This window comes from Prinia subflava, chromosome 4, assembly GCF_021018805.1.
Source record: "Prinia subflava isolate CZ2003 ecotype Zambia chromosome 4, Cam_Psub_1.2, whole genome shotgun sequence".
Taxonomy (NCBI): Eukaryota; Metazoa; Chordata; class Aves; order Passeriformes; family Cisticolidae; genus Prinia; species Prinia subflava.
This window is the reverse complement of record NC_086250.1, coordinates 12,608,564-12,631,890: the sequence shown is the minus strand read 5'-3', so window position 1 is coordinate 12,631,890 and position 23,327 is coordinate 12,608,564. Positions and strand designations below refer to the sequence as shown.

The following is a 23,327-nucleotide window of genomic DNA, read 5'->3' as shown; positions in this document are numbered from 1 at the left end:
AATAAAATTTAGAAGGGAATCCTTGTTTCCTTCATTAGTTACATCCCACTTGAAACTGCCACTGAAAATTAAAAATGGGCCTTGAACTGAGCAGATGAAGTCACAAAACATGTGTGGACATCACTTCAGCAGGATGATTTGATCTTTGAAATTGCAAAGATGTGCACAGTGACTGAGTTCTTTTGGATTTATTTTTTGATATGAAAGTTTCTCTCAGCACTGTGGAGAAGAAAAAGGGAACCTGTCAAAAGCAGAGACCTCTCATGAGGTTTTGGGAATGCATTTTCTCTCAGCAAGGTTGTAAACCAGGCTTCTACAGTACCCTGAAATTCATAGGAGCCCCTGTTGTCCTCCTAAGCTCTATTACATCCCCTGTCTTCCTAATAACTGAGACAAAAATAGCATGTGGTTCCAGTCTGCCTTCTGAGCTGGATCTAAAGAAGATGTGCAGTGACACACGGCCGTGTCCCAACTCCCTGGGATTACACACAGGAATATCAGCCTACAGACTGGACAATCAATTTTTAACATTCATCTGGAGCCCACAGGGGAGTTCACTCTGTGTTACAGTGTCTCCTGGGTGGAGCAGGCAGCAATTCTGTGATTCACCAAGTGTTTTGTTTAACAGGGAAGAGGCAGACTGAAGGAAAATGGGGCACTCTCCAAAAACTGTGCGCTGCCTTGTGATTGTGCAATCATTCCAGGATGGAGCCATGGATGTCCTTCAGTTGTTTGGAACTTGGACCAGACATTCCTGCAAAAATGAAGTGCTGAGGGCCCAAACTTGTGGGCAAACGTGGCTGCTGCATGTGAGGAAGGACAGGGAGCTGCTGCAGCCAGGCCAGAGCAGGGACACCAAGGGCATCAGAGGGATGGAGCAGCTCTGCTGGGAGGAAAGGCTGAGGGAATTGGGATTGTTCAGCCGGGAGAGGAGAAGGCTTTGGGGTGACCTCACTGTGGCCTTGCAGTGCCTGAAGGGAGCCCACAGGAAAGATGGAGAGAGGCTCTTGACAAGGGTCTGGAGTGACAGGACAAGGGGCAATGGCTTCACACTGACAGAGAGGAGGTTTAGATTGGGTATTAGGAAAAGATTCTTCCCTGTGAGGGTGGTGAGGCCCTGGCTCAGGTTGCCCAGAGCAGCTGTGGCTGCCCCATCCCTGGCAGTGTCCAAGGCCAGGCTGGATGGGGCTCTGAGGAATCTGGGATTGTGGAAGGTGTCCCTGCCCATGGCCGGGGGCTGGAACTGGATGAGCTTAAAGTCCCTTCCAACCCAAACCATTCCGTGATTCTGTGATTAAAGAGTAAGACAGAATAGGGAGTGGCCTTGCCCCATATTACTTAAATGGGGTAAGTCTGGATAGAGGGCTTCCATATCAGGAACGCTGTAAACTGTTGGGAATACAGGGATCAGAGACAAGGTGTAGATTTAATTTCCTTCTTTTGAAATACCCTGTTCTGTCCTACAGTGTCCAAAGCAGCCTCGGGTGTGTGTGAACAACTGAATGGGATAAAGTTACATCCAGCCTCTCTTCACAGATCTCTAGAAATATCTGGATCTATTTTGGGTGCTTGACACTATCTTAGCTTGTAAAAGAAGCCATACAGCTAGCCTTGGAGAGTAAATGTCATAAATAATAATAATAATAATAATAAATATCCACAACACAGGGTAAGGAGTAGAAACTGTGTTTTTATGCTATCCATTTATTTTGTCTTTAAACTGTCCCACAGCCCTGCTTCTCCTCTCTGCCTTGCAGTCTCTGCCTGCTCTCTTGGGATTGCTACCAGCAGCACACAAAGGGGTGGCTTCTCTGCCAGAGGCTCAGCTGACACCCACAGACACGTCCCACAGAGCTGCAATCTGCTTGTGACAGCAGCTGGGACAGGATAACCCACACTGCTGACACCAGGTGAGAGAGCCTCTGGAATTAATTCCCTGTCTTTAGCATCCCCACTGCTCAGGCTCAGCACTGGGCCTGGCTGGAAAGCACCATAGAGTGCAGTGGAAGAGGATGAGAGAACAAAAGGGTACCAGGAGAAGCTGCCTGTTCCATCTCTCCTCCAACAGTGATCCAGAGCGTCACTTGTTCCTGAGCTATTCCCAATGACCTGAAATGCAGTGAGGAGGATATCAACATGAATTCTGCACTGCTATTCTGACAATGACTGTGTACCTGCACATAACTTGTTTGTGCTGCTTCTAATTCATTGTTTTAAAAAAAAAACCACATTGGGACACAACAGCAGCCACTGCAGAAGAACCAAACCGAATGGAAGAAGTATGGCTCACCAACCACAGGACCTTGCTGATTTGAAATCTGCATTTTGAATTTTTAAGTCATTGTGTTTTAAATGCTGGGACTCCTCATAAGAAAGATAAGTCAATCTCTTTCCCATCCTGCAGTTCCCATGAAGCCCCATGGAGGAGTTTGGGAGGCAGCCAGCCTTGTCCTCTCTATCCTGCTTTTCCTCACCCACAAAACAGAGCCTTGCACTGGGATGGAAGCAGCACTTCTCATCTGGTCCTATCATGGAATCAAATTTCACTTTTCAAGTATTCTAAGCTTTCGCAATGTCTATTTAGTATGGAATAAGTCCATCTCCCACCTAGAAATAAAGCCACTCTTAGGCCAATTAGCTTCAAGGGTAAAGCCCCTTGATTACTGATTTTCCTTACATTAAATGCTGTGAAAAAACCAATTCAAGAACAACAGAAGTCACTCAGAAAGCCATTATTAGGTCATCTGAGCTCAGTGCATACTCACAGATATTCCTCTACCATTATTATATGGGAAAGAACACGTTATCTATACTTAGTGAAGGTGTTTATTAAGGTGATCTGTATGGGAAAACTTCCTTGTATAATCTTACCACTGACTTCACAGGGATTGCACTGCCCTTATAGATATTCTGTTCAAAATAAGGGTTGGGGAGTTGGCTTGTTTGGGGTCTTTTTCTGGTTTAATTTATATAATTTTGAAAGTGGAACAGTTTAAGCCAGGGAAAGGGAGTTCTAATTAGGAATAAGACTATCCCTATAGCATCCATTCAGTGATTGAATTTTACCTATTCCTGTTTCCCACACTGAAACTACCTTTATAGGGGATCAAACCTTTTGTTCTTCTGGGTTTCTGGTGCCTCTCAGAATCTCCTGTCTGCTACGTGGTTTTAGGACAGCATTGAGGAGTACATGAACATTCTGATTGTTTCTATAAGAACATAAGGTCACAGTGAGCCAAAAGACCTTACACACACATGTTGTGTTAATAGTCATTGTTGTTACAGCACTCCAAATGCACACAGTGTTTGGAAAATCATTAAAAACTGTCTATAACCACCACCAGCAGGAAAGCATAAAAAATTATTCTATAAGGTAATTAGCAAGTGGATTTGCTTGGGCACCAGAGCGATGCCCCACTTGAGCCCTGTGTCCTCGTGGGGGCTGTGCACACCTCACTGTCAGCAGCACACCCCACAGTCCTTTTAGCTTCAGCACAATCAGCTGCTCTGTTATTTCTGACCCTGTGCAACAACTTCCAGACCCATCCCAGTTACTCTGGACCACTCCTCATGGCAAAGAGGGCAAGTGGCCAGCCCTTGTGAGAGTTTCTCTTGGGACTGAGCAGTGCTCTTGACAGTCTGGCTTGACTGAGAGCAGAATGCTATCAAGTGAAAGGATTTTTAAGGAATATCTGACTTGAAAGAGAGCCTGACTTGGCTGAGAAGCAGATGTATTTTTAGGGCTCTGCAGCACAGCTGTGACACCAGAATTTAATGAGTTGCCACAGGACAGCTAGGTCAGTGTCAAGCTGAATTTTTAACACCCTGTAATCTCAAGTATACTTTCAAATCTCATTTGATGAAAACAAAACAAATATTCTTGTTTTCATTTGCTCTGAGAGAACTGTGTATAGAGTTAGTTACTGCTGATAACATTACAGGTCACAGGATAAGTTTGTTTTTGAGCTCTGAAATACCCACAGTGTGAACCAGCATCAAGCCCACAGTGCTAAGGCCTCCTCCCCATAAAGCTGTAAAATGTCACATAGTTGTCTTTAGCTATTGCAGTCCTTCCACTAAACCCTGACTATCAGGTAACAAACCTAGAGATTAAAAAGCAAATTACTTGGTCATGGTTTTCTTGGGGTCATTTTAATTCAGCAACTTCCTCAGGAACTTTGGAATTCTTAATCAAAAAGCATTTAATCTAGTGTCACTGAGAAAAACACCAATTCATTGCACTCCTGAAGTGCCTCTCAGCTAAAGATAGAAAAGATTTTTACAAACACTGCTGACTCACACTGCCTCTAGCAGAGAAGTGTTATTACTATCATTTCATATAAGGCAAAGCTGTAGCACTGATGTGTAAGTCTGTACCTGGGCAAAGTGAGCAGACAGGCACAAGCAACAATCCTCCAGTTCCTTTTTTCTTCTCTATTTCTACCTGATGTGCATAGGCCGATTCTTCTTCTTATATATATTCATGTGTATATAGGTCTATTTATTCATGTTATCTACATATATATATTCATATACTCCTACATATTCATTTCTATGTTTATAAAAATGTATAAGGACTTTGGAGAACACTAAGTATTGCATCATCAATTGTACAATTTCATTATTATGGCAATAATAATAGAAACTTTTGTATTTCACTAGTTTCATGGACAAACCTTACAATTCCTGTACCTTCTGCAACAGAACCAAAGTAAAATAGGATTTCGGAATGACACTTAACATGTCACAATGCTTTCCCAACACCTGAATATTTAACAATATTTTGTTCTACAGCCATAGTTAAAATATTCTGAATTACAATGAATCATGCAACTGATATTAAGTAAAATCAAACATCCAGCTCCCAGGAAAGAGTCAGGAAATCAAGAAGTTGAAAGAAGAACTTGCAACAATTGGAGTTTGAGGGTCTGTGTATTTGCATGTGGAGGTTTCACGACTAACCCTAGATTCTGGGCCTTTAGAAAGGGTAGTGCATGCAACAGAATCTTCAAAGAGATTTAAAAATTACATATGGGTGTACACTTGAACCTTTATTTTCCTGGAAGGAACACAGTAAATAGTTTCCAAGTGAAAGCAAACCAAAGATGCAAACATGGAGTTGTCTAGAGTTAGATGTGTGTGGCTGTGATCAAGCTGCAATGCCTGAATCCAGATGCTTTCCATTTGTGGTCTGGCATAGGTCTTTCTCACAGAAAGAAGACTAAAAGGATTTTCAACAAAATAAAGAAATTCTTGTATTCTGAAATGTGGGGGGGGTTTAAACTCCAACATTTTTCCTTTGTTTTGTTTGTTTGTTTTGAAAACTGTTTTGTAGCAACTCTACTCACCCCTGCTTGAGTCGGCCGCCTTGCACCTTTCCCACTCACCCAGCTGGGAGCTGAAGGATTTTTCTTCTGGCTACTTCCTTCATGTTGATGACAACACTCATTATTTCCACATACCTACTTTGAAAAGAAAGTCAGTTTAGGAATCAAACACGCTACAACAAAAATGCTCTGTTTCTTCCGACTTTATGGAAGAACATTTTAAATAAAAGCCACATGGGGATAAATACACAGTCACATGCAAGGTCACTAGCTGTCACTAAGATACCTTTACTTTAAAGGATCAAACTCTCAGGCTTTTTGTTAAATTGGGTTTCAGCAAGCATTGGTTGGCCAAAATCACAGTTGCTCTGGCTGCCCATGGACAACATGTACCTCTCCAAACCTTTATCAGCCTCTGAATGGAGATTACCTCATTTTCCTCCCCTCTGGCTCTTTCCCTCTAGTTGGTGCTCTCAGACTCTCTGCCTTACACCATGCCCACAAGTCTGACTGCAAAAGTGATCACATTTTTGACCCCCTCTTTTCACTTCCTGCAGTCCTTCACAAATTCCTGGCAGGGAGGGAACAAGCTTTTTCACTTCCTCACCCTGGAGTTCTGTCAGTTCTTAGAGCTGTGTCCAAACCCAATCTTAGTCCTGGACATATTTTTACCATAAAATCATCTTTTAAATTCCTCCACATTAATATTGACGTGAGCACCACCTCTAAGCAAGTCCACTTGGGGATCTCCTAGGTGCTGGGAGTTGTTATGACATGAGAGCAATTTCCAGGAGCAAACCTCTGGACTCCATTTGACCACTCTGTTACGTGACTCAGCCATGGTCAGTGTGCTGCAATGGGTGACAAGAAGATAAAGGGTCACCCTTAGTCATGGCTTCTTGAAGGTCAGGCTGTTCTGCCAAAATTATCCAGGAGGGAATTGCTTTGTCACAGGCCAGCCTGAATCTTGCAACCACTGTTTCTCCATAGCCATCAGCTTGCAAGAGAAGCAAAGGGCAATAAATGAACTTTTCATCCAGGCAGTCATGCTGATATTTCCAGGTGACTTGTGCTTGTGGAAATGTCCCCATCTCAAAGGCAGCTCTCCATATTTTCCTCTCAGCCACAACCAGAGTTGGCAAGTGCCAAATGTGTCAGCACACCTCAGCATGGTCACCCACAGCAAAAGTGGGAGGGGTATTTGGTTTCCTAAAGTCTTTAGAAAGCCTCCTATCAAATGCCACTTCCTCTCTCACTCATCAAAATGATGGTTAAATCTCTGATGTGTTTTCTGTGGCACTGAAACATCCATAAGGTGATTTACCTGACCATGATGGAAGGAGGTGAGTCGTTTTCTTGTTTATATTGTTTGAAAATCTTGCCAATAATCTTGAATTCCTTTCACAGTTTCCATATGTGGCCACAGAGAATTATTATTTGTCTCTTGATTTGCACTGTTTTTTCCCCTCTGCCAAAATTCCAGGTCAGAATAACCTCTCGGTTTTGTTTCTTGAAGCACCAAAAATACACAAATGCACATTGCATCATTGGTTTTTAAGTGGTAAACAACAAAAGATAAGGAAATTATTTTGATTTTTTTAATATGCCTGCCAGATAGAGAAAGACAGTGTCAGGTCATAAGATCTCATAGCTGAGATGCTTCACTTTGTGTCAATAGGAACAGTTCATTGATCCACTCTGGTCAATTGATCTACTGGAGAAAGCAGCTGACTTAGTTTCTTCCTGTGGGATACCTTGTTATTGTTTGACCTCTAGCTACTCAGAAATTGCATCTGTGTGTTTGTACAAGATCATTTAAAATGGCCAGTTTTATTGCTTAGTCTTGCCTGTAAAATGTCAGCGCCCTTAGGCAGAAGAGATGAATCTGCAAACATTGCTCACAGCTAACTGGAAATGACTGGGCAGTTCCATAAACTGTGGAAGTCCTTGGGACAAGTCAAGAGAGGAAATGCATCATGATGTGAGTGCATCTCATCTCACTCAACACTTCATTTCTGGGACAAAACCCCTGAGAAGCAGTGCTAAGAACAGAAAGCTCTCAGTGGTAGGAATTGGCTCTTTCTCGCTGAAAATGTGTGCTAAATGTGTTCCTCGTCTGCAGGTTCAATTTGGCCCTGAAAGCTTAATTAGTGTTCCTTAGCAACAGGGAAACATCCTGATTGACAAAACCCGCTGGTTTTGGCTGAGGCTTCAAAGTGCTCACTTCACAGTTATTTTTAAACTTCCCAAATTCACAGCTGAGCATTTCGATTCAGAGTGAAATTCATCAACAACAACAGAAAAGAAACATCCCCAGAGTGATGCATTTCTGAGGAAAATGGGAGGTAGGAGCTCAGCTCAAACTTCGTGATTTGTGGCAGCAGCAGCATTTTTTTGCCTTTTATCCCTCAATCTAGAGAAGAAAATGGGGCTATCCGGGTGAAGAGAAAACCAAACAGAGTTCAACAATTAATGAAAAAGACTGTAAATTAAAGAGAGTGAGGAATTAAGTGAAACAATTTGTAGATAGCTTGTGAAGTCTTTTGTTGTCAGCACTAAAGAGCTTCAGGAGGGTCTCAGAAGGCAAAGCTGACAAACAGAAAAGAAAAACCAAAATAAATATACGAAAATATATATATAACAAAATACCATTAAATAAATAAATACCAAAATACTAAAAAATAAATAAACCAAAATAAAGAATATATTTAAACAGTTCAAAAGCAGAATGGTATTGTCTATTTGAAGATATTATTTCATCACCATCAGAAATAATGTCTGGTGTCATACTTGTACAAATCTGCCTAAAGCATTTGTAATTTTTGCATTGTAATAAAATAAGAATGATGCTTACACACCTATGTATTCAGTTCTGGAAAAATCCAGCAGTAATATGTACTACACATGAATATTTATAGGAGTAAAAAAAATATTATACCCTTATTTAATTTTTAAACTGAGATTTTGGATATTGTTAACTCTCTTGGCACTATTAAGAGGAATAATTTCATAATTCAGTAGTGAAAAGAACTGCAAATGAACCATAAGTAAATAGAGCTGAATTATCTTTTGCAAAGATCTCAGAGACTGAGGGTATGCGGGTTGCATGCGAAAACCTACAGAAATCAGATATATTTAATGTGTGACAGACCACTTTTCTCTGAGTTTCCATGCTCAGGAAATAAATCTACACGCATCCCTCTCCCTCTGCCTGCAGCCCTGTGTCCCAGAACAATGTGACTGCATTGCAGTCTCAGGTGCTTTGGCTTGATTTCCTATCATTGGAAAAGTTTTTAGTCTTAACATTTGCAAGGGGGAAAAGAATTAATCTTGAACCCAAATGTAGGGAGTGGCAAGAGCACTGAGCTCCATGTGGGGAGATGTGACAGGAGATGGGAGCACAGCAGAGGAATGCACACAGATTATCCACTGTGCTGGCAGCTGCCTTTGGAGCAGCCTGGGAAGGTTCAGACCCAAAAAGGAGCTGTGCCATGCTGAGGGAGGTGGGACCTCCCAGCCTAGAGCTGGGACAAAGTAAATTGTCCTTAAAATGTGTGCAGGGGGGGTGCCAGATCTGCAGCAACCAGGGTTTGTTCTACTGGCCTGCTCCTGTTTGTTCCCAGCATCTGCTGGTGTGAACACAACCTCTGATGTCACCAGCACTTCCAGGTGCCAATTCCCACTCTGTCCCCAGCTTTCCCCTGTGCAGGAAACCAGAAGAACACACATGGGGGAGCCAGCTCTGCAGAACACCAGAGCGACACACAACAAATTAAATGAAGTTTTGGCAAATGAGACAACCCAGGACTACACAAAATAGACACCCAGTAGCTGATGCTACCAATGATCAACACAGAGCAGGAAACAAGTCACAAAATCTGGGCTATTACAGTTGGCTCCATCAGGTTTTAATCTTAGCATCAAAGAATGGTTTGGGCTGGAAGGGACCTTAGAGATTGTCTCTTTCCATCCCCCTGCCATGGGCAGGGACACCTTCCACTAGCCCAGCTTGCTCAGAGCCCCATCCAAGCCTTGGACACTTCCAGGGATGGGGCAGTCACAGCTTCTCTGGGCACCCTGTGCCAGGGCCTCAGCACCCTCACAGGGAACAATTTCTGCCTCATATCCAACCTAAACCTACTCTACAAGTATGAATACATTCCCCCTTGTCCTGCTACTACCTGCCCCTATAAAAAGGTCCCATTCCTGCTGCCTGCTTTGCCTGGATTTAAGAGTGGAGAAGGATCTCCCCTACAGTCCTCCCTGGTTGCAGGATTACTATTTGGGTGTGTAAAGCTAAGCATTTCCATAAAGACGTCCCTGTCTCAAGCTGAAAGGCTGTTCCTAGACTGGCATTCCTAGAAATTACATTTTAAAATACTTCAAAGTATTTTTGTATTTATCTCCTCCTTTTAAATGTCTGTTCATGTGCGTGTTTTACATATACATATATATATTTACTACTACAAGTATATATTATGTATATTATATATACATAATATATACTTGTAGTAGTAAATATATATCATTCACAAATAAGTAAGTGTATATATTGTGGAAGGGGACAGAGAGAGTGTTTGTGTGTTCAAGGGTTTCTACTGATATAGGTGCACAATTATAAACATTTGGAGATCACTGCTACAGAAGGAAGAGGTGGTTACCTACACATATTTTAAGCCTTAAATCTGCTGTTGTGTTTTTCACACATTTTGCACATGCATGTATGTGCAGAGGGTTTAAAAAATATATGTATTTCATATATTACAGCATTATTTCTTGTATTTCATTAGCATATTTATTAATACATTTTGCATAGATTTACTGAGCTTCCTACACACATACATTAAATTTATGCAATATCCCTAACAAAGAGCACACATATATTTGACACATTCTACATTTAGTTGTAGGTATAACTGCAACTTCTACAATGTTTGACACATCATATTATAATTTACTATTTGCCTGTGGTTATAATTCTGCCAGGTTTGAACTCTTTGCACTGAATTCTTACATAATTTTGCCCTGCTTCTGAGGTACTTTCTTTGGAGAGTTTGAGTAAAAGTGATTTAGCCATTTTTTAAGAAAAAAACTTGTGAAAAACAGCCAGTGTAACCGATGCTGAAAATTTTCTTCTTATGAACATCTCCAGCCACAGTATGGAGAAGAAATTTAGAGAACAATTTCCCCAATGTCACACACCTTTTTTTAAAAATTTTGTGCAAATATATCCAGGCTGGCCAATCCTTTACTTTTTGGGAACATATTTTACTCTTGTGGATCTGTCTCAAATCTTGGCTTTCCCAATTGTGATCTCTGAATGGGGCTGAGAGGATAATATGTAACAATAAATTCACATTTGAAGAAGAATTTTACTTGGATTTTCTCTTCTACTTAGTCTTGACTGACAGTGAGTGCACTCCTATAAGGAGATTTGGGCTGCATTCTTGTTTGAAGCTTTAGGTTAATTTGTATTTTCAAAATGCAGAGCTGCTCTAGAATTGCTTACCAAGACACTCATTTAAAAGCATTCACTTACAGAGCCAGTCTGGCACAATGCTGCAACTGCAGAGTGCACATAATAAATGTCACACACACCTTTTAATGAAGATTTGTCTTTTCTTGTGCTTGTCATGGGTCAGCCTCTTCCACCCTGCATCATTTGTAGTAAATTCCTGTTCATTTTGCCATCCCTCTCTGCTCTGTTGTTGAGAAAATGGTAAGACAATGTTCTCAAATTGCTTTTTCCTCTTTCAAAATCCATCCTTGTCTTCTCTTGCAGTAGAGAGGGGTGTACCAAGCCACAGCCTGAAAAAAACAACCAAACAACATTTCATAGCCTATCTATATTCTATATCTTTTCATCAAGGTAATTGTTTTTTGTAGATCAACAGAGAGGGCTGGAAGGGGAGGTATTTCAGTGTGTTTCTGAGTTATTTAACATTTGAAAGATAAATACTTATCACCACCACCAAATTCCAGGTTTTTTTACATCATTTTAAAATCCATTTCCAGTTTTTAAATATATTTAGGATAAATTCATCATCTAAGAGTCTTAAAATTCTGCAGCTCCAAACAAGTAAAGAGGTTAAAGAAGGAGAGAAAAGAGGAACAAGTTTGGCCAAACTGAGTTAGGAGAGGAGTAGATGTGAAAAGGTGAGACTAAAAGTCAACATTCACTCAGCAGTTTGTAAGGTGTGAATTATGGTGCCTCGGGGAAGTTGTATAATTTACACTGCTCATGAAATTCACAGATCTTTTCCTTGTTCTCACTAGCTCGAGTTTGTCTAGCTAAAAATGACCAAACACACAATTACCACTGGGCAACTCTGGGGTAAAAAATGATCTTGGGCTTTCTCTCATTCCCAAATTAAAAGAACTTTGTCTAAAAATACCCAGCAGGGCTGCCAAGCCAATGGCAGCTCCTCCCTGGGCAGCCTGCACTGGATTGTTCCTGGCTGAAACACGGGCAAGGACTGCGGGCTGCTCTCAGCAATCCCCTGCTCTCCTTCAGATCCCAATAATCAACATCCACACTGCAGCAAGGCTGAGAGAGACATCACAAGATTTCTTGTGCTTGATTCAACGAGGACTGGAACAACACAGTCCCAAATCTCTGAAGGAAGCCCAGTGACAGAGCCACCACTGGCCAAAGGTGGTGATTTTGCTCCCACTTGACCACTGGGCTCACAGGCTTGTCCTAAATCTCACCAGATCCTCCCAAAGAAAATTCGAGGGAAGTTTGTGAAGCACTGGAGCATCTGCTGCTCAAACCAGTAAAGATTTAAGAGAAAATGGCTCCTGGATATTTAAACAATATAGGAACTCAGTAAAACATCATGTTTTCCCTTTTCTCTTTGATTTTTATAACACTGGCCACTGTTTGATCTGTGACATCAAAGCTGAAAGAACTTGCAGCTTAGTTTTAGTGATTATTTTCAAGTACCTTTCCTGTGGATTAATAGAGATTAGCAAAGGGACATTTTTTTCCAAGGTGTGATGGTAAATCCTAGGCTTTTGAGTCTGGCTTGCTGAGAGTAAGATTAAAAATAGGCAGTTTCTTTTATTTTCTAAATTACATGGGGCATTGGAAGAGATCTGTGATATTTGCTTTAAAATTCCAGTCTCTGCTTGATTCTGGATTCCCCCTGTTCAGGGAGAAGCTGTCTCTACTGGAGACTAGACATTTTTTGTACTTTTATCCTTATACAAAAGATTTAACAACGTTGTGCTTTAAAATGTGAATGCAATTACCTGTAACCTTTATCACTAACACAGGAGCAAAAGGACCCATTATGAAAACATTTCTCTTACATGAGACAACCACAACATGGTTTTGCAAATGGTGTTCCTAAAGGATTTGGCATTTGCCATCTGCGATAAAATAGCTGCAACCATTTCCTGTGAGCCAAAGCAATTCTCACTCCATTTTAGAGGAGAAAGATCCTGAAAAAATAAAATACTCTCCTCCAAAAGTGCTCACCATACTCTGCCAAGGTCTATTTGTGGCTTTTTCACACATATCCACCGGAAATCATTGAGTGTGGCTCTTCTGAGCCCCCCAAAATCGCATTTTTGGCTTTCTTTGTGGGAGGGCTCACATAGGGTTGTGCTGAGCTGGGTGCTGAACAGATGTTGTCTCCTTTTATTCTGCCAAACCTCAATTTTCATTTCAGATAAAGGAACCAGCACTGGTGGTAGAAGAGGCCTCAGGCCACATTCCAGCCATCTACACCAGCATCTAAGTGGAGCACTCAGCCTTGGTTCAGCTGCTGCTCTCTCAGGGGCTGGAAGGGCTCCGGTGCTGCCTTGGCTGACACAGACACTGTTGTGCAGGAATTTTAGATGCAAGAGCTGGCATCTGAATATGACCCTTGGAAATTAATAAATCAGCAGAGGTTTTCTGCTTGCCTATGCTGGGTTCAGACTGAAAGAGAGGAAATTTAGGTTAGGTATTAGGAAGACATTCCTCCCTGTGAGGGTGCTGAGGCCCTGGCACAGGTTGCCCAGAGAAGCTGTGGCTGCCCCGTCCCTGGCAGTGTCCAAGGCCAGGCTGGATGGGGCTCTGAGCAAGCTGGGACAGTGGAAGGTGTCCCTGCCCATGGCAGGGGATGGAAGTAAATGATCTTTAAGATTCCCTCCAATCCAAACCACCCTATGATTCCATGAAACAGAAGCTGCTGCAGACCCTCTCCCTCAATTCATTGCTTACCCCAGAGCCTTTTAGTTATAATATGAACAGTAACAATTAGTTCACATGTTCAGGCGTTTTTCATCACCATGGATGTCAGATGTATGTATTTGTTGTTTTCTCTTTAAAGCTTTTCTGGCTTGCAATGGAACCATCTGACTCCTCATCTTAGCTCCTACCTACCTCTCTAACTCTTATTCAAACAGGCAAAAAGATACATCTGAACTAGCTGGAGGGGAAGTAATTTCTGAAGAGCAGCAGCCCATGCACTGAATTTTTAACATCTAGTTCTGGCACAACATCAAAGCAGAGCACATCATTATCTTCCTCTTCCAGAACAGGAAACTAAGGCACAGAGTATCATCATCATCTTGCCTAAAGTCATCCAAGGCAAAGCTGGGAACAGAGTCCCATTGCCAGAACTCTTGTTTATGGCTCTCTGTGCTGGCTAGCAGCTGTCCTAAGATAGTGGACACACTCTGGAAAGAAATATAGTTTTTCTTCTTATTTTCAGATGAGATTCTACTCTAGTGACACCTCAATCTATACAGAAGCCCATAATAATTCCTTCAGTAGCAACAAATAAAACTAATTTCCTTTCCAGTTCCCTGATTTGTGGGTTTCTGATCCAAGGTTCACACCTCTGCTGGCAAACACTGGCACAGCTCAATATTCTGACAGTACAGGGAGCATTTTATGTGAGCTATGGCTGGAAAAAGAAACATATCAAAAAGGACTCTCCAGGATAGCCTCCCTTTGCTGGGCAACATGAAATGATGAACAGGAGATGCTGGACTTGTCATGCAAATGCCAGGCTTGTACTGGCCATGGACATTCGCAGCTTTTTCTGGACTCATCATTATTTGTGAGTGCCAGCCTTCCCTAAAACACAGATTTAACTTTGACTCTGTACCACAAGGCTGAAAGTGCACCCTGGCCTGGCAGCTGAGAAAAGGCACTCATACCCCCCCACATCAGGGGAAACCAGAATACAGCCACTTGGACATTCTGGTTCAAGAGATAATTCCCAATGCTGTCCTCTGCTTCTGAGCAACAGTTCAGGGTATTTCCAAAATGACTGCCAGGATCAACTTCACCAATTTTCATATTTCAAGTAGCAGTGAAAGCACAGAAGTTGGTTTGAAAGTGCAAAAGCATTGCTTAATTGAAAAAAACCCTCATGTATTTCCCTATAGCAGTTAGTCTAGATGTCAGTAATTACTGGTAAGTAATTGTACCAGAGGCAGAATATTTACAGCACTGCCACTCGACTTTTTATGCAGTGCCTTTCATCTGAAAAAATCCATTTGCATTAAAATTATTAAAGTCTATTTCTCTTTCACATTTAGGTGGCATCCATTGCCATCAGAAATTAAAAGATTCTTTGTGGGGCAGAAAGTCATCAGTCTACTGTTTGAATTTGGGTTTGTCTAAATTTATATAGGCTACAGCTTCTAAGGCTGCCTTGGATATTAACTTCCTGTGATTAGTGGGTGTTGTGTAGCAGATTCTCTTCAAAAGTTTAGACAATTCCTTCTGTCTCTCATGATTTTTTCCTTCCTGGACAAAGACAAATCTTCATTATTAACCCTTTAGCATTAACTCAGAGAGTCCATGCTCAAAGACTTCAGGGATTTCAGCCCTCCCTTGTTCCAGAATCCCAACAAAGCAGGGTCTGTTTTGCATCTGCACTGAAATCAGGGACTTCTTGTGTGAGCTGGGGAACACTCAATCCCCCTTAAGCACAGGAAAACAAATTTATCACTCGAGTGTTCCTTTAAGTAGCGCACAAGTCAAGGGAGCCCTTTCAAACACTCAGTCCCAGGCTGTAATACTCATCATAGGTCTTAACAGACAGGTTGTGAATGAACTCTAAAAAATGTTCAGCTTTCGACATGGCATCCACTGCAATAAATTTCATTATTTAGTACAGATGCAGTGCCTTGCCTGTCTTCTGTGCATGTAATGCTTTTGCCCTTGCCACATTAATCTTGTTTCAATAAGTTTAAGTCAGAACTCAGTGTGTTGGGACAACTCAGTCCCAACATCCCAGAGAGCCTATGTGCTTGCTTAAAATAGCCAAATCCTCATCCACAGTGTGACAAATACCACCCACCCACCCCAAATAACTCAGCAGAGTGGCGTAGCAGTGAGTCACACTTGCTCAGGACAGCCAGGCTGCCTCCAGGCTGCCGCTGGCATTGATGGATTTGGAAGCAGAGCCGCAGGGAGCTGTCCCCTCCACGTTCAGGAGATGTGCACAGCAAATGTAACACTTGGCTGCCTCTCCTCTGCCTTCCTGCAAACTTTGGGAACCCATGAGATCTCTGCTCCCACTCAGTCCTGGTCTAGATGTGCTTTGTGTCAGCACAGGGAGACTGGAGGTGGCTCTCCCCCTCTTCTGACTTTCATCTGGCTGCCACAGTCTGGCACATTTCTCCTTCCTCACTGCCTGTGGGACCACACTCTAAGCTGGCCACTGAAATAACTCAGCACAAAAAGTTTTGGGGAGACATTATTTTAACCTAATGTTTTTTGGCAGTCTCTGCATGCTTCTGTATAGCTGCAGCTGGAGCAATGGGCAGCTGTGCCTCAAAACCTTGGAAATGCTGCAACTCAGACCCACAGCTGGTTTGTATATACATCACTGTAGCAGTGGCCTGGGGCTCTGAAAACAAAATGACACCAGCAACAAAGAGAAAACCTGACACTTTCACCCTTAGGAATGGTCTAGAAACAGTTTGGTCAAACCATAGGGAAGGCAAAGTTTTTAAACCGTAGGGAAGGCAAAGATCTTCCTGATCTTACATTCCCCTCTACCTATGCGAGGAAAGTTTTGGGTGCCAGTATGTTTCTAGGTGGAGGACAGAGAAAAACAGATGGGAAAAGACCTCCTAAAATGGTTCAAAGAGGGCCTGGGCAGGGATGAGCAGCAAACTTTATTCTCTGCCTGTACATCTCAAACAGAGCTGCTAAGTCGCGAGCCTCTTTTTTGTTAACACATGAAAATATAAGAAAAACTCCCAAGCTCCTTCAGAGTCAGTGTCAGTTTTCCACATGTGCATGGGATCTGCACATAGCAAAAGAGAAGTGGAAGAAAAGCAGAAAGGAAGGAGAACAGGCCACAACACCCAGCATCAAGGACTATGACTCTAATCACCACAAAACTTAAAAGCAGGTAAAATTCTTCTCACTTTACTTATAAGAGAAAGTGGAGCTCCGTCACACACTTATTTCCTCACATTCCTTCCTGTTCTTTTCCACTGAGCCTTCTCTCTTTAGTCAGTCATCTTTGGTGTATGTCTCTTTACATTCAAATTGGCTAATCTTTCAAATTTTGAGGGACTCCTTTGCCAGAGAATTCCTGGGGATATAGCTTTTCTTTGATAAAATCCAGAGTGACTAAATTAACAAAGGACTGACTAAATTAACAAAGACTGACTAAAGATAAGATTTTTTTTTTTTAACTGGAAATCCTGCTTTACCAACAATGGTTTTTAAAGAATCCTGTAATAAAATATGCATGCTTCCACCTTTGTGTTCTGGTATATTATTTCTTGGCAACCAAGACTCTCAATTGATTAATATCACAATCCACATATATGTCTCATAGGGAATTTGGATCTTAGCCTGTGCACTTCCTACATTTGACTTCAAATCCCAAATGTATAAGTATCTTTAGAGCTAATTTTCCCAAACTAATTTGGGTTTTGCTCTAAGTGTTCATGCACCTCTCAGTTCCTTGCTAAAGCCCTGCAGGAGGAAGGGTGCTGGTGATGAAAGTGAGACCTGTGGGGTTTCTCTAGGAAATTGTATAGCCAGGAAGATGCTGGATGCCAACAGATTTCTGTGAGTTTAAGTGAGGGAGTAACTTCTCTGAGGAGATGTTTACTGAACGCTTCAAAGCTTTTTTAGCAAGTTAGTTTACTTTCCAAAACAGTGGACCAGCTCCTGTGAGACTGAAGTGCTAAAGTGTGTGGGGAAGGATTGGTGTGTGTTGATGCTGCAGTTTCTTCTGCTGTGTGCTGCTGTTCTCTGGTGAAACAGAATCCAAAGTTTTCCATTACTTACTGCACATTGCAGAGGGGAAACATGTCAGCGCTCTCAGCAATGGCCATAAACCAAAACATGACAAGTTTCACCCCAGCACAAGGAAGAATTTCTGTACACTGAGGGTCGCAGAGCACTGGAAGTGCTGCCCAGGGAGGGCCTGGAGTCTCCCTCTCTGAGGACATTCCAGCCCCACCTGGACTTGTTCCTGTCTCACCTGCTCTGGGTGACTCTGCCTTGGTAGGGAGTTGGACTCCATAATCTCCATAATGAACAACCATAACAGCTCTGTGAAAACAGACACCCCAAACCCACAGCAGATTTAACACTGCTCAGGTGTGGAAGTCAGGGAAAGGTTTGGGGTGACATTCACTCTCTGTAGACACTATGAGTGTCTCTAAGCATCAGTGCCAGGGTGCCAGGACATGTGTAGCAATGCTGTCACCTCCTTGCACACAGCTGAAAATCCTAAAACAGTGAGTCCCGATGCTGCTGAAAATCCTGATGGCTCAACACCCATCCATGTCTTAGGATGACACCTGTCAACAATCTAACTAAACACATAACTGTCATAACATGTGCATTATATTCTCAAAAGCAACTGGATTTAAATGAAATTCAGTTATAAATAATAAACCCAAAATGTCCTAGTTGGCCAAAGCCACGTATTTCTAGTAAGTTTGTGTGTATTTGTATTGCGGCTTCATGGCAAATGAGCTTTAGCCATAGCAGTCATCAATGCTCTCTAGAAGTGTTACTAAATTATGTGTTCACACTGAGACACCCCAAGCATGCTGGTTAATGCAGCACCAAATTAAAACATTAGGTATTGTGTACTAGACTGTAACTGTATTTATTTAAAGGCTATAACAAGAACAGGTACAGCTGAAATTCACACTGAGTGGAGTGAAAAAATGAAAGTGCTGCCGTTGTGGGATATCGTAATAGTAATGAACAAGTGAGAATTGAAAGAATTGCTTGATTTATGCCTTTAACAAGCTTAACCACACACAAAGCAAACTGCCATCGCCTTTTACTCTTTATCTGCAACAATTAGCAGAGCTAATGACTCCTTTTGCTTTCTGTATGAAACATGATGTGATCCAATCCCCACTGGAGAAGAGTTCACACGATACAAGGAAATGCACAAAGGGGTGGGTGATCCCTTTTATCTCCTGGTGTTTATCTGGAGTTATTCTCCCCAAGCCCAGCCAGACACTGTAGTGTATCTCATTATTTGGAAACTGCTTTGGAGCTCAGAACACAACTGGAGCTTTCATGCTGGCCTTCAAAGGGATCTTTTCATGGCTCTCCCTATAATATCCTGAGAATTACACAGATCTCTTTACAGAAACATATGCAAGGAGCACCATGGGTTTACAAAGACTGAGTCCATGAGAAAAATGCATACAAAGTCGACAGAATTACAAAATGAATGAGAGCAGGGAGAGCAGCAGGCATCAAAGAGCTGGGAGTCAGGAAGGCACTTGATAAAGTGCCTCTCAAAATATTATTTCCCATTGGCTCAGACATAAATACTGTCACAGGAGCTGTCTGAAGGACTGCAAACACAGAATAATAATAGACAAGGGGTTGTGTCTCATATGTTTCCTATAGAGACAAGGGGTAGCTCTCATTTCAGGGAGCATCTCTACTTGTGATGTATGAGGGGGAATAAAGCAGCTGGTTAATGAAATATGTAGATAACATTAGGCTGAGAGGAGAGGGTAGAGAAACACAAATGAGAGCAACAGAAATAATACAAAGAGCCCTAGAAAGCTTAGAAATATGGGCAGGAAATAAGTGAGATGCAGCTCTTGGAAAATGGTGCACTAATTTATCAGGGGAGAAATGGCATTCACTGAAGGGAAAAGTATGGAGAGCAATAATGCTGAAAGAAAGAGAGGAGGAAGCCAATGATGCATTTGCAATTTGACAAAACAAAAAAGGCTGTTAGGGTTTTATGGCACTGTCCTTTGGGAGCTGTGAGCACCAAGTGGAAGATTCCCCTTGTGCAGCTATGGAGAGGGGAAATTGGGAATACTGATTCTGATGTTCAGCAGTGCCTGGTGTGACCAGCCTTCACTTTGAGAAAACTCCTCCTAGGAGTAGAGGCAGGTAAACAGAATTCTCCCACTTCTAATCCAGGCAACACAGAGTTCATACACCCCTCACATCTTTTCCTGAGGCACTGATCACAAAAACTCATCCAAGGCACTTTGTTTTGGTCTAACTCCTACACTGCCTGAAACTCTGGATTTAGGCTGACATGAGACCAAAACAAAATGTACTGAGTTCATTTCAGGACAGTTTATCACTAGAAAATTACTGACAATTAACAAGGAATTATGAAGAGCAAGGGATCCAGGGGTTAATATGTGTGGAGGAATAAAAGAGCTAACTGCATGTCTTCAATAGATAATCACAGGGATCATAGTATGGGTGAAGCAGGTGGGTGGGAAATCTCAAAAAGAGATGAGAAACCTCAGAAAGGCAAAGCCCTTGTTCAGCTGCACTATCACCAATAAAATATCCCTGTACAAGGAAAAATGTAGGTTGAGTATTGTGGAATCAACCTCAGCAATAGCACAAGCAGGCCTATCCAATGACCAGTGCAGTAGAAAAGTCTGTAGCAGGCAGTGTCCACATGGGATAAACCTTAAAACTGGAGCTGTCAGCTGCTGTCCTTTCTCTGGAGGAGGCAGATCCAGGAAAATTGACACCAGCTGAGGATCTGTTTTTCTAGCTCTCTCCCACCCTTAGTACACTTGGCACTAAATTAAAGATGGCAAATGACTTTTTGGGACAACTAACTTCCCCAGGAGACAATTCTTGATTTTTTAAATGGGATTTCTAGGTGGGTGTAAACCACCTAGGGGCCAGTTCACTCCTTTGGCTGCCTGTTACTGCCTCAAACACTTCATGCAGCCCACAATGGTGGGACCCTCTGAATCCCCTGCAGTATCTGTTCTGTTTTTAGATTCAAAACTAGGTGGGATCAGTTGAAGACAAGGCCAAACCAGCCATGAAGTCTGTGTTTCTGCTCCTTTTAAAGACTACCTTAACAAGGAGATCTGTGAATTTGTATTAACAGCCACTGGGGGGGACATGTGAAAGAAGGTGATTTATCCTTTCTGAGAGTGAAGTCCAATGTGGGGGAAGTTGTCCCTGAAGCAATAAGAGAGATATTTATATTTCAAAGCCTTTGATGTTCTCCAATATTCTCCTGGATAATGACTCAATCCCTTATCAAGAGTTTGTTTGCTTGTGTTTCACAGCTCATGTAAACAAGACACTGCAGCAAACACCTTCTCTTCCTACAAAAATAACCTGAAGGGAAGTCCCAAACATGGCTGTACCTGGATGCAGACTTTTGGTAATCCTCCTAAGCAGATTCCTACCAGGATTCTCCATGCACCCCAGGCTCTGGGCAATGTTCCTTCAGTCATCAAACAAAGAGATGAAGCAGTTCTGGCATTGTCCAGTTTGGCATGTCAGTACCATCTCTGGGCTGAGCTGATGAGCAAGCAAAAGGCAAAGACAGGGAGTTATGCAATATTAACAGAAAGACAAATTTTGAGAAACAATTTTTTTTTGGTAACAAAAATGGAACATTTAATTTCCTCTTTGCCTCTAATTGCAAAGTGATGCTTAACAAATGCTCCTCTCAAAGCATTAAAATCTATGGCTATAAAATAGAGCACAGCTGGCAAACTGAGTATTTCTTACTGACACATGGATTTATGACCTCATTGGAAATACCTTGGGTAACAACAAAATCAATAAATTATACCATCAGCAGTATAATTGTCAGCCTGCAACTTCAGTGCTGTTACTCAGCATAGCATCAGCTGTGAATGAATATCAGATATATCAAGGCTTCCTTTCAATTACAAAATGAAAGTGGTAACATCTCCTAATCTCCCTTTTGATGCCCTTTTCAAATATAAATGTTCAAGAAGAGCCCCCCAGCCTGGACAGGGCTGGGAGAAGCAGAGGCAGGGAACATACTCAGTGGGTTTGTCTTTTACCACACAAACTTAGCTCATCTCCCCATCCACATCTTCCCAACAATCTAAACCCTTTCCAGTGCTAGTTCCCCAGACTTTATATTTGAGACTTCCTTCAGTATTTTGTATTGGGTATTGTGTGAGACTCACCCCCCAGGCATTCTATTTCTAACCAGACGTGGTGGGGCAGGGTAAATTTTTTGGGGAAAATGCATCCCTCAGCTCATCTTAGCTCTGAAATGACTGGAGCACAAATCAGCTTCGCTTGGATGAGTGTCTGGGTCAGGCAGCATCCCTGCAATGCAGATCAGCCTCAGCAGCTCCCTGGGAGTGTTGTTGACAGTGTTACTTTTCTCCATAAGAGTTTTCTAATCACAAGAAACAGGGTGTCAGAAACCCTGCCATTCCTTCTCGTTGTGCATTTCCTCACTGTGTGGCAATGGCCCTGCTCCAGACACTCTTCAAGCAACATTTGTGACCCATTCCTCTGGAACACCCAGGGAAGCACCTCTGGGACAGTGCTGGGACAGTGTCCACCTGCCTGGGTTAAACTGGAGACAGGGACACAAGAGTGCATTAACACAGGGGCAAGAAGGAGGAGAAACATTACAGCACAAGCCTGAAAATAAAGCTACAGCTGGAGTACAGCTTAGTGGAGTGCAACCCTAGTTGAGGATGAACCAAACTAGGAAACATTAAATAATTACCTTTGGGCTTTTGGTAGCAGGGAAGCAACACAAAGGGCAGAGAGCTCCCTAAGCCAGGAACTAGAAAGGCTGGGCTTTGTTTTTCTGGGCTGGAGCCTTTGCTAGATCAAACACTGGGAGCTGGCAGCCGCAGGGTGAACAGGCTGTGTTGGAGCTGCTTTTCATTGAAGTGTCAACAAGCCAGTCTGTTCCCCAGCTCAGACCAATTGTTGCTTTTGCTGTTGCTAGGATCTGGCATCTTCAAAAGGGGCTTTAGGGGAGCCTCTAGGAGGGGCACTGACACTGCTGAAATTCCTCGGGATCAAATGACTCCTTTAAGACTGCTGCCTAAACTGTGATAGTGCTCCACAAACAGCAAGGAAAAAATCTGCAGGAGAAGCCTCCAGGAAAGCATCCCTTGGGCAATGTCCCCTCTCCTGTGCCACCCTGAACTCTGGGAAACCCCAACTTCATCAGTCATTAAGCTGCCTTAGAAAGTTCTCCTGAGAGAGAGGAAGCTCTGAGCTCAAACACATCATATCCAGATCAGGGCAAGGATTTCAATTACAGTTTTCCCCTTAGGGGGTTGGACTAGCTCCGAGGCAATGGTGTGGAGGGGACAGAGGGTCTGTCAACAAATTCCACTGTCTACCATGCTTCAGTGTTCACCAACACACATTTGGGAACAGGAGGGAAGGACTTGAGGCTAGTGCTAGAATAACCTGATCTGATGGAAGATGTCCCCACCCATGGCACGGGTTTGGAACCGAATGATCTTTAATGCCCTTCCAAACTTCACCATTCTATGATTAAAACATTTTCACAATTTCTTTTTCCCTTTAACAGCTGTTCAGGGCAAGGGGACATGCACTCCTTCCAGGCAGTTTGTGTCTTTCTTTGATTTCTAATACTGGGGTGAAATCTGCATTAGTTCATCAATACTTTGGAGATGATCAGCACTGCACTTTTGGAAAAGGGGTGTCAACCTCTCCCAACTCTGTGACAGAAAAGTGCTGCTGGAATAAGCTGCAGCTTCTCCCTGCCCAGCATTTCATTACATCCC

At 42.5% G+C, this 23,327-nt stretch overlaps 1 long non-coding RNA gene across 1 annotated transcript in view; it reads right to left on the bottom strand.

The window, feature by feature from the left end:
* LOC134549676 (uncharacterized) overlaps positions 1–23,327 on the bottom strand; it is a 145,685-nt gene that overhangs the window by 20,646 nt on the left and 101,712 nt on the right. The window contains exons 3-5 of the long non-coding RNA XR_010080151.1: positions 20,928–21,084; positions 10,926–11,135; positions 5,349–5,462 (exon numbers count right to left, since the gene is read on the bottom strand). This is a non-coding gene — a long non-coding RNA (uncharacterized LOC134549676). The remainder of the gene's footprint in view (positions 1–5,348; positions 5,463–10,925; positions 11,136–20,927; positions 21,085–23,327) is intronic.